The sequence below is a fragment of the Triticum urartu genome, chromosome 7A, assembly GCF_056163025.1.
Source record: "Triticum urartu cultivar PI428250 chromosome 7A, HENAU_Tu73, whole genome shotgun sequence".
NCBI classification, from domain to species: Eukaryota; Viridiplantae; Streptophyta; class Magnoliopsida; order Poales; family Poaceae; genus Triticum; species Triticum urartu.
In genome coordinates, this window is record NC_141879.1 from 677,430,064 (window position 1) to 677,441,046 (window position 10,983).

The window sequence follows — 10,983 nt, forward strand, 5'->3', positions numbered from 1 at the left end:
TGGCATCTACTCCCTCCACGGCAAGGTAAAAACCTTATTGATTGCAAATGGGTTTTCAGAATAAAAAGGAAATCTGATGGAACCATTGATCGATACAAGGCAAGACTTGTTGCCAAGGGTTTTAAGCAACGGTATGGAATAGATTATGAGGACACCTTTAGTCCTGTTGTCAAAGCTGCAACCATACGTCTTGTTTTGTCCATTGCTGTGTCTAGGGGTTGGAGTCTCAGGCAGCTAGACGTACAGAACGCATTCTTGCATGGTGTTCTGGAAGAGGAAGTATACATGAAACAACCTCCTGGGTTTGAAAATGAAAAAGCACCCTCATTTGTATGCAAACTTGACAAAGCACTGTATGGGTTAAAGCAAGCACCAAGGGCATGGCACTCACGCCTTTGTCATAAAATGCAGACACTCGGCTTTGTTCGTTCCAAGTCTGACACTTCACTGTTCATTTACAATAAATTGAACACATCCATATTTGTTCTCATTTATGTTGATGACATTATTGTTACAAGTTCATCCGATGAAGCAATAACTGCATTATTGAAGGACTTGAGCACAGATTTTGCTCTTAAGGATCTTGGAAATCTTCATTATTTCCTAGGGATTGAAGTGAAGAAACATGATGATGGACTTCATCTCTCCCAGGAAAAATATGCCACTGATTTGGTAAAAAGGGCTGGCTTGCAAGGTTGTAAACCCTCATCCACTCCTTTGTCAAGTTCTGAAAAATTGTCTCTTACAGAAGGTACACCTCTAAGCAAAGAGGACAGCACTAAATACAGGAGCCTAGTCGGTGCATTGCAGTACTTAACTTTGACAAGGCCTGATATTTCTTTGCTGTCAACAAAGTATGTCAGTTTCTTCATGCACCCACCACTGTTCATTGGACTGCTTCTAAACGTATAGTTCGATATGTCAAAAATACTTTGAGCATTGGTCTTAATTTCAGCAAGTCACCATCCACCTTGGTTAGTGCCTTCTCTGATTCTGATTGGGCAGGCAGTCTGGATGATAGACGCTCCACTGGTGGCTTTGCAGTCTTTTTTGGTCCTAACCTAATATCATGGAGTGCAACGAAACAGGCAACTGTGTCTAGATCAAGTACAGAGGCAGAATACAAAGCATTGGCAAATGCAACAGCAGAAATTATATGGGTTCAATCTATTCTTAAAGAACTTGGTGTGAAACACACTAAAGCCCCATGTTTGTGGTGTGATAATCTTGATGCTACCTATCTATCTACTAATCTTGTGTTTCATGCAAGGACAAAACACATGGAAATAGATTTCCACTTTGTCAGAGAAAGGGTTGCTAACAAGCAACTTGACATTCGGTTTGTGCACTCTAGAGATCAAGTTGCTGACGGGTTTATCAAGGCTTTGCCCACACGGAGTTTTGAAGATTTCAAGCATAATCTTAACTTGATAAAGTTGTGATTAAGGAAGGGTGTTAAACACGCATTGTAGAGATAGATATAGGGATAGATGTTTAAGTAGTTTCGGTTGGCATATCCTCGCATATCCTTTGTAACCGAACTCTCCTTCCTCTATCCCTTCTTCTCCAAGTTTGTAATCTCAACAACCTCATGTATGCGCTGTTATTCAGGGAGGTGCGCCCCTGCCATATAAACACGCAACGCGTCCCTCTAATGAGGTAAGACGCTTCCCGCATATCGCACATGATTTACCTGCTTTTTTTGACTTTTTTCAATCAGTAAAAAACCTGACCAATGGGGTGATGACACATTAATTAGTGGGGGGTCTGGGCATGTAGACATTGGGTGGATCTAGCGATTCAGTAGGAGTATACAACATTCTCTTTGCTGTGTCAGTTTGTACATGTTTGATTTGACCACGTCTCTTGTTGGAAAAAATCTGCATGCCCAGCTCTTGTGATTTGCGTGGCTTTTGTTCGCATGCGGTTGTTCTCCTACGTACGTGTCCATCTTCTAATTTTGACAGCGTAATTTGTGTGGTATTCGTGCGTGTCGCTCCTCCCCATCGCTTTACTTTCCAACTCTCGATTCCCAATGCAGCGCGGCCTTGCCGCCCTCGATGGAGCCCTCTCGAAGGCCTAGGAAGAAGGTTCCCGTCAGATCCTCCACCGCCTTTATACACCTATAAAAAGCCCCCTACCTTCGATCAAGGGCATTCGGCGCGCCTCCATTGACGCAGCTGCATCTCGATCTTTCTCAATTCTCCACCAGTTCCACCAGCAACAATTTGCCGAGAGCGACAGCGGGATGAGCAGGGTGGAGGCCAAGCAGCAAAGAGTTCGGTGGCGGCATGTACGTACTTGTCGTGTCATCCAGCCAGGCGCGCCCGAACGCGGAGACGATGGCGCCGTGGTGCTCGGCGGTGTTGACGGCGAGGCAACACGTAAGAAGCTCCTCGAGGACCCGTGACGACGCCCGTACGTTGTCCTTGTCGTCCTTCGCCGCGATTATCTCTGCCATGCTTTCCAGAATTGTCCTCCTCTCGGTCCGCCGATCGACTCCATCACCACCAGGCCGCTCTCCCGCAGCCGGCGACGCCGCCTCTGTAGCATGGTGGTCGCCATCGGAGGCTGCTCCTACGCTGTCCTTCTTCCCTTTAGCCAGCCGCTCGGCTTCACCTGTAGCAGTGCAGTGGTCGTCGCCGTCACGTCCTGGCCGTCAGCGACGCGCTGCCGCTGCTCGAGGCCTCCTTCTCCCCATCGACCTTCTTCGCGGCGCCGGTCGGGGCCTGGACGCTTGGTATGGATCGGCCGTAGCTTGAGCCCATGGAGCCGGTCGGCTGCGGCCCTAGGCTTCGATGGCGGGGTGGATTCCGAGCGCGGGCCACAGTGGTGGCTGGCTTCGTGGTCGTGGAAGCTACGACCTCCACCTTCAGCCGGCGATGGAAGATGCAAGCACATGCGCCCTAGCGCGCGAGGGAGCCTACCATGGTGCGTAGCTTACGGGACCGCATCAACAACCTGCCATGGACGGCGTCCTCCTTGGTCCTCGCCTCCTCGGTCGGTTAATCGGCCAAGCTCATCATTGATACATGTGAGGCTACGTCCAGTCTCCAGTGTTGCCGCCCTGAGGAGCTGCAGTGCAGGCCCCCTCAGGCACGAACGTCCACGGCGGATGAAACCAGCTTGCTTGCTGGCGGGCATCCGATGCGATAGTTGATGACGCGCGATTTTAGGAGGGAGGTTGGGCAGGTACTTTCGGAGGACGTGCCGTGGATGGCACGGCTCGCCGTCGTCGCCTGCATGGTGGAGGAGCTCCCGATGTGCTTCGCTATGAGTATGACCATCGCCTCCGAGCGCGCGGTGCACGAGTTAGCTGGGCGACTACTTCGGCGTGGCTATCTACATCATCACCAGCACGCAAGTGTGCGGGGCCCGTGACATGGCAGATGCCGGCCTCCTCGCGGTGGCTACGGCAACGGCAACGGGGTTGGTGGTGAACGCCTCCCTGCCCAACGCCGACCGCCTCGCCTCCGACCCGCGTTCCATCGCCGCAAGAACGTCAACCGCTGGTGGAACAAGGTCTTCCAGCTGGAGGCCTGGGCGTACGTTAAGAACCTGCAGCGCCCGCCAAAGTCCGACGCGGCGCAGAACCACCACCAGCCGCGGTCCGGCGAGCAACAGCAACGACTACCAGCGCGGCCAGTACACCGACGCGAGAGACAGCAGCAACAACAACTACCAGCGCAACCAGTCCGGCGAGGAGCATGACGGCAGCAAGCACAGCGACGACCAACGGAGCTGGTCGGGCAACGTGCGGTCCGGCGAGCAACAGCAACGACTACCAGCGCGGCCAGTACACCGACGCGAGAGACAGCAGCAGCAACAACTACCAGCGCAACCAGTCCGGCGAGGAGCATGACGGCAGCAAGCACAGCGACGACCAACGGAGCTGGTCGGGCAACGTGCGGTACTGATTGATGACGAGTGAGAGCTTGGAACTGAGAACGCACTGATGGGCGCATGTTGTGTGCTTTTTTTTGGATGCAGGGGTTTAGAAGTGCGAGTCCACAGCCTGCATGTGTGATGGCATGTGTAATTATCCTAATTACTGGCGAGTATATATGCTGCGTAAGTTTCCTCTGTGCATTGAGCGGTTATTGTTTTGTGCATGCATGGAGCGCGGACGGTTGTTCTTGTAAAACGTATTGTTTGGGAAACTGCTCGACACCCTAAACGGGGTGTGGCTATCTCATTATATAATAGTACCAAAGGGTACAGTACAATTACAGGTGTATACAAGAGTCCTCGTATATATACAGTCTAACACCCTCCCTCAATCTTAACTATGGCCTGAGGTACAAAGCAAGTTAAGATTGCGCCTACAGCCTACAAACTGTGGTTGTGGAAGAGGCTTCGTGAAGATGTCAGCAAGTTGATCCTTTGACGAGATGAACTTGATATTGAGAAGCTTCTGTGCAACGCGTTCCCGAATGAAATGATAGTCTACCTCAATATGTTTCGTCCGAGCATGAAACACCGGATTGGACGAAAGATAAGTAGCACCAATGTTGTCGCACCAAAGCACTGGAGGATGAGCAGAAGAGACTCTCAATTCTCTCAACAAGGACTGAACCCATATGATCTCAGCAGTCGCATCAGCAACTGCCTTGTACTCAGCTTCAGTACTGCTGCGAGACACCGTGGCTTGCTTGCGAGCATTCCAGGCGATCAAGTTAGGACCAAGAAACACTGCATATCCCCCCGTGGATCGCCTGTCATCAGGACTGCCAGCTCAATCTGCATCTGAAAAGGCGGATATCTCACAAGATGGTGCAGGCTGGAGAAGCAAACCATAGGAAGCAGTGAAGCAGATATAACGGAGGATACGCTTCACATCTATCCAATGAGACGTCCTGGGTGCATGGAGGTACTGACAGACACGGTTGACTGCATATGAGACATCAGGTCTGGTGATAGTAAGATACTGCAGACCACCAACTAGACTGCGATACTCAGTAGCATCACCAGGTGGAAGAAGATCTCCATCAAGAGCAGACAGCCGATCAGTAGCAGACATCGGAGTGATCGCATGTTTACACTTCAGCATGCCAGCACGACGCAACAAGTCCAGAGAATACTTCTTCTGAGTAAGGGTCAACCCAACAGAAGATCGCGAAACCTCCAGACCAAGAAAAAAATGCAGAGCACCTAAGTCCTTGACAGCAAAGTCACCACTCAAGGCAGCCACAAGACGATCAGCAGCAACATCTGAGGAACTGATGAGGATGATATCATCAACATAGACCAGTAGATACATCGTAACCTCAGGACGCTGAAGAAGAAACAAGGACGTGTCAGCTGTGGAGGGAAGAAACCCCAGCGCCCGAAGAACAGAGCCAAGACGATGATGCCACGCACGGGGAGCCTGTTTAAGTCCATATAGTGCCTTAACAAGACGACAGAGATGATGAGGACGTGCAGGATCCACAAAACCCGGCGGCTGATGTTGGGGAACGTTGCAGAAAACAAAAATTTTCCTACTCGTTTCACCAAGATCCATCTAGGAGTTCATCTAGCAACGAGACATCGGATGCATCTACATACCTTTGTAGATCGCGTGCGGAAGCGTTCAAAGAACGGTGATGATGTAGTCGAACACGACGTGATCCAAATCACCGATGACCAAGCGCCGAACGGACGGCACCTCCGCGTTCAACACACGTACGGGACGGGAGACGTCTCCTCCTTCTTGATCCAGCAAGGGGGGAGGAGAGGTTGATGAAGATCCAGCAGCACGACGGCGTGGTGGTGGATGCAGGGCGTCACAGTAGCAGGGCTTCGCCTATACTACGAGAGAGAGACGTAACGGGGAGAGAGGGAGGCGCCAGGGGCTGGTGTATGAAGTCCCTCCTCTCCCCCACTATATATAGGAGGGCCAAGGAGGGGTGGTGTGCAGCCTAGGAGATCCAATCTCCTAGGTGCGGCTGCCAAGGGGAGGTTTCCCTCCCCCCCCAAGGCACCTAGGGGTGCCTTCCACTAGTTGGACTCTTCCTTTAAGTGGAACCCTAGGCGCATGGGCTTTTGGGGCTGGTGCCCTTGGCCCATCTAGGCCAAGGCGCACCCCCTACAGCCCATGTGGCCCCCCGGGACAGGTGGCCCCACCCGGTGGGCCCCCGGGACCCTTCCGGTGGTCCCGGTACAATACCGATAACCCTGAAACTTGTCCCGATGGCTGAAACAGCACTTCCTATATATAATTCTTTACCTCCGGACCATTCCGGAACTCCTCGTGACATTCGGGATCTCATCCGGGACTCCGAACAATATTCGGGTTACTGCATATTCATATCTTCACAACCCTAGCGTCACCGAACCTTAAGTGTGTAGACCCTACGGGTTCGGGAGACAAGCAGACATGACCGAGACGACTCTCCGGTCAATAACCAACAGCGGGATCTGGATACCCATGTTGGCTCCCACATGCTCCACGATGATCTCATCGGATGAACCACGATGTCGAGGATTCAATCAACCCCGTATGCAATTCCCTTTGTCAATCGATATGTTACTTGCCCGAGATTCGATCGTCGGTATCCCAATACCTCGTTCAATCTCGTTACCGGCAAGTCACTTTACTCGTACCGTAATGCATGATCCCGTGACCAGACACTTGGTCACTTTGAGCTCATTATGATGATGCATTACCGAGTGGGCCCGGTGATACCTCTCCGTCATACGGAGTGACAAATCCCAGTCTTCATCCATGTCAACCCAACAGACACTTTCGGAGATACCCGTAGTCTACCTTTATAGTCACCCAGTTACGTTGTGACGTTTGGTATACCCTAAGCACTCCTACGGTATCCGGGAGTTACACGATCTCATGGTCTAAGGAAAAGATACTTGACATTGGAAAACTCTAGCAAACAAACTATACGATCTTGTGCTATGTTTAGGATTGGGTCTTGTCCATCACATCATTCTCCTAATGATGTGATCTCGTTATCAATGACATCCAATGTCCATAGTCAGGAAACCATGACTATCTGTTGATCAACGAGCTAGTCAACTAGAGGCTTACCAGGGACATGTTGGTGTCTGTTATTCACACATGTATTACGATTTTCGGATAACACAATTATAGCATGAATAAAGACAATTATCATGAACAAGGAAATATAATAATAATGCTTTTATTATTGCCTCTAGGGCATATTTCCAGCAGTCTCCCACTTGCACTAGAGTCAATAATCTAGTTACATTGTGATGAATCGAACACCCATGGAATTCTGGTGTTGATCATGTTTTGCTCTAGGGAGAGGTTTAGTCAACGGATCCGCTACATTCAGGTCTGTATGTACTTTACAAATCTCTATGTCTCCATCTTGAACATTTTCACGAATGGAGTTGAAGCGACGCTTGATGTGCCTTGTCTTCTTGTGAAACCTGGGCTCCTTGGCAAGAGCAATAGCTCCAGTGTTGTCACAGAAGAGCTTGATCGGCCCGACGCATTGGGTATGACTCCTAGGTCGGTGATGAACTCCTTCACCCATATTGCTTCATGTGCTGCCTCCGAGGCTGCCATGTACTCCGCTTCACATGTAGATCCCGCCACGACGCTCTGCTTGCAACTGCACCAGCTTACTGCCCCACCATTCAAAATATACACGTATCCGTTTTGTGACTTTGAGTCATCCAGATCTGTGTCGAAGCTAGCGTCGACGTAACCCTTTACGATGAGCTCTTCGTCACCTCCATAGATGAGAAACATTTCCTTAGTCCTTTTCAGGTACTTCAGGATATTCTTGACCGCTGTCCAGTGTTCCTTGCCGGGATTACTTTGGTACCTTCCTACCAAACTTACGGCAAGGTTTACATCAGGTCTGGTACACAGCATGGCATACATAATAGAACCTATGGCTGATGCATAGGGGATGACGCTCATCTCTTCTATATATTCTGCCGTGGTCGGACATTGAGCTGTGCTCAATTTCATACCTTGTAACACAGGAAAGAATCCCTTCTTAGACTGATCCATATTGAACTTCTTTAATATCTTGTCAAGGTATGTGCTTTGTGAAAGACCTATGAGGCGTCTCGATCTATCTCTATAGATCTTGATGCCTAATATATAAGCAGCTTCTCCAAGGTCCTTCATTGAAAAACTTTTATTCAAGTAGGCCTTGATGCTGTCCAAGAGTTCTATATCATTTCCCATCAACAGTATGTCATCTACATATAATATGAGAAATGCTACAGAGCTCCCACTCACTTTCTTGTAAACGCAGGCTTCTCCATAAGTCTGCGTAAACCCAAACGCTTTGATCACCTCATCAAAGCGAATGTTCCAACTCCGAGATGCTTGCACCAGCCCATAAATCGAGCGTTGGAGCTTGCATACCTTGTCAGCATTCTTAGGATCGACAAAACCTTCCGGCTGCATCATATACAATTCTTCCTTAAGGAAACCATTAAGGAATGCCGTTTTGACGTCCATTTGCCATATCTCATAATCGTAGAATGCGGCAATTGCTAACATGATTCGGACGGACTTTAGCTTCGCTACCGGTGAGAAAGTCTCATCGTAGTCAACCCCTTGAACTTGTCGATAACCCTTGGCGACAAGTCGAGCTTTATAGATGGTCACATTACCATCCACGTCTGTCTTTCTCTTAAAGATCCATTTATTTTCTATGGCTCGCCGTTCAACGGGCAAGTCAGTTAAAGTCCATACTTCGTTTTCATACATGGATCCTATCTCGGATTTCATGGCTTCCAGCCATTTTTCGGAATCCGGGCCTGCCATCGCTTCTTCATAGTTCGAGGGTTCACCGTTGTCTAACAACATGATTTCCAAGACAGGGTTACCGTACCACTCTGGTGCGGAACGTGTCCTTGTGGACCTTCGAATTTCAATAGGAGCTTTATCAGAAGTATCTTGATCATTATCATTAACTTTCTCTCTAGTCGGTGCAGGCACCTCAGGAACATTTTCTTGAGTTGCGCCATTTTCCGGTTCAAGAGGTAATACTTCATCAAGCTCTACTTTCCTCCCACTTACTTCTTTCGAGAGAAACTCTTTCTCTAGAAAGGACCCATTCTTGGCAACAAAGATCTTGCCTTCAGATCTGAGGTAGAAGGTATACCCAATAGTTTCTTTTGGGTATCCTATGAAGACGCATTTTTCCGACTTGGGTTCGAGCTTTTCAGGTTGAAGTTTCTTGACATAAGCATCGCATCCCCAAACTTTTAGAAACGATAGCTTAGGTTTCTTCCCAAACCATAATTCATACGGTGTCGTCTCAACGGATTTTGACGGAGCCCTATTTAAAGTGAATGCGGCAGTCTCTAAAGCATAGCCCCAAAAAGATAGCGGTAAATCGGTAAGAGACATCATAGACCGCACCATATCTAATAGAGTGCGATTACGACGTTCGGACACACCGTTACGCTGAGGTGTTCCAGGCGGCGTGAGTTGTGAAACTATTCCATATTTTCTTAAGTGTGTGCCAAACTCGTGACTCAAGTATTCTCCTCCACGATCTGATCGTAGAAACTTGATTTTCTTGTCACGTTGATTCTCAACCTCACTCTGAAATTCCTTGAACTTTTCAAAGGTTTCAGACTTGTGTTTCATTAAGTAGATATACCCATATCTACTTAAATCATCAGTGAGCGTGAGAACATAACGATAGCCACCGCGAGCCTCAACACTCATTGGACCGCACACATCAGTATGTATGATTTCCAATAAGTTGGTTGCTCGCTCCATTGTTCCTGAGAACGGAGTCTTGGTCATCTTACCCATGAGGCATGGTTCGCACGTGTCAAATGATTCATAATCAAGAGACTCTAAAAGTCCATCTGCATGGAGCTTCTTCATGCGTTTGACACCTATGTGACCAAGGCGGCAGTGCCACAAGTATGTGGGACTATCATTATCAACCTTACATCTTTTGGTACTCACATTATGAACATGTGTAGCATCACGTTCGAGATTCATAAAGAATAAACCATTCACCATAGGAGCATGACCATAAAACATATCTCTCATATAAATAGAACAACCATTATTCTCGGATTTAAATGAGTAGCCATCTCGAATTAAACGAGATCCCGATACAATGTTCATGCTCAAAGCTGGCACTAAATAACAATTATTAAGGTTTAAAACTAATCCCGAAGGTAGATGTAGAGGTAGCGTGCCGACGGCGATCACATTGACCTTGGAACCATTCCCGACGCGCATCGTCACCTCGTCCTTTGCTAGTTTCCGCTTATTCCGCAGCCCCTGCTTTGAGTTACAAATGTGAGCAACTGCACCGGTATCAAATACCCAGGAGCTACTACGGGCACTAGTAAGGTACACATCAGTTACATGTATATCACATATACCTTTTGTTTTGCCGGCCTTCTTATCTGCTAAGTATTTAGGGCAGTTCCGCTTCCAGTGACCGCTTCCCTTGCAATAAAAGCACTCAGTCTCGGGCTTGGGTCCATTCTTTGGCTTCTTCCCGGTAGCTTGCTTGCCGGGCGCGGCAACCTCCTTGCCGTCCTTCTTGAAGTTCTTTTTACCCTTGCCTTTCTTGAACTTAGTGGTTTTATTGACCATCAACACTTGATGTTCCTTCTTGACTTCTACCTCCACTGATTTCAGCATTGAGAACAACTCAGGAATGGTCTTTTGCATCCCCTGCATGTTGAAGTTCATCACAAAGCTCTTGTAGCTTGGTGGAAGCGACTGGAGGATTCTGTCAATGACCGCATCATCCGGGAGATTAACTCCCAGCTGAGACAAGCGGTTATGTAACCCAGACATAGTGAGTATGTGCTCACTGACAGAACTATTTTCCTCCATCTTACAGCTGAAGAACTTATCGGAGACTTCATATCTCTCGATCCGGGCATGAGCTTGAAAAACCATTTTCAGCTCTTCGAACATCTCATATGCTCCATGTCTCTCAAAACGCTTTTGGAGCCCCGGCTCTAAGCTGTAAAGCATGCCGCACTGAACAAGGGAGTAGTCGTCAACACGTGTCT

General features: G+C 48.6%; 1 pseudogene; it reads right to left on the reverse strand.

The window, feature by feature from the left end:
- Positions 1-2,140: 2,140 nt before the first annotated feature.
- Positions 2,141-4,507, reverse strand: LOC147961392 (uncharacterized; annotated as a pseudogene).
- Between the last annotated feature and the right edge of the window lie 6,476 nt (positions 4,508-10,983).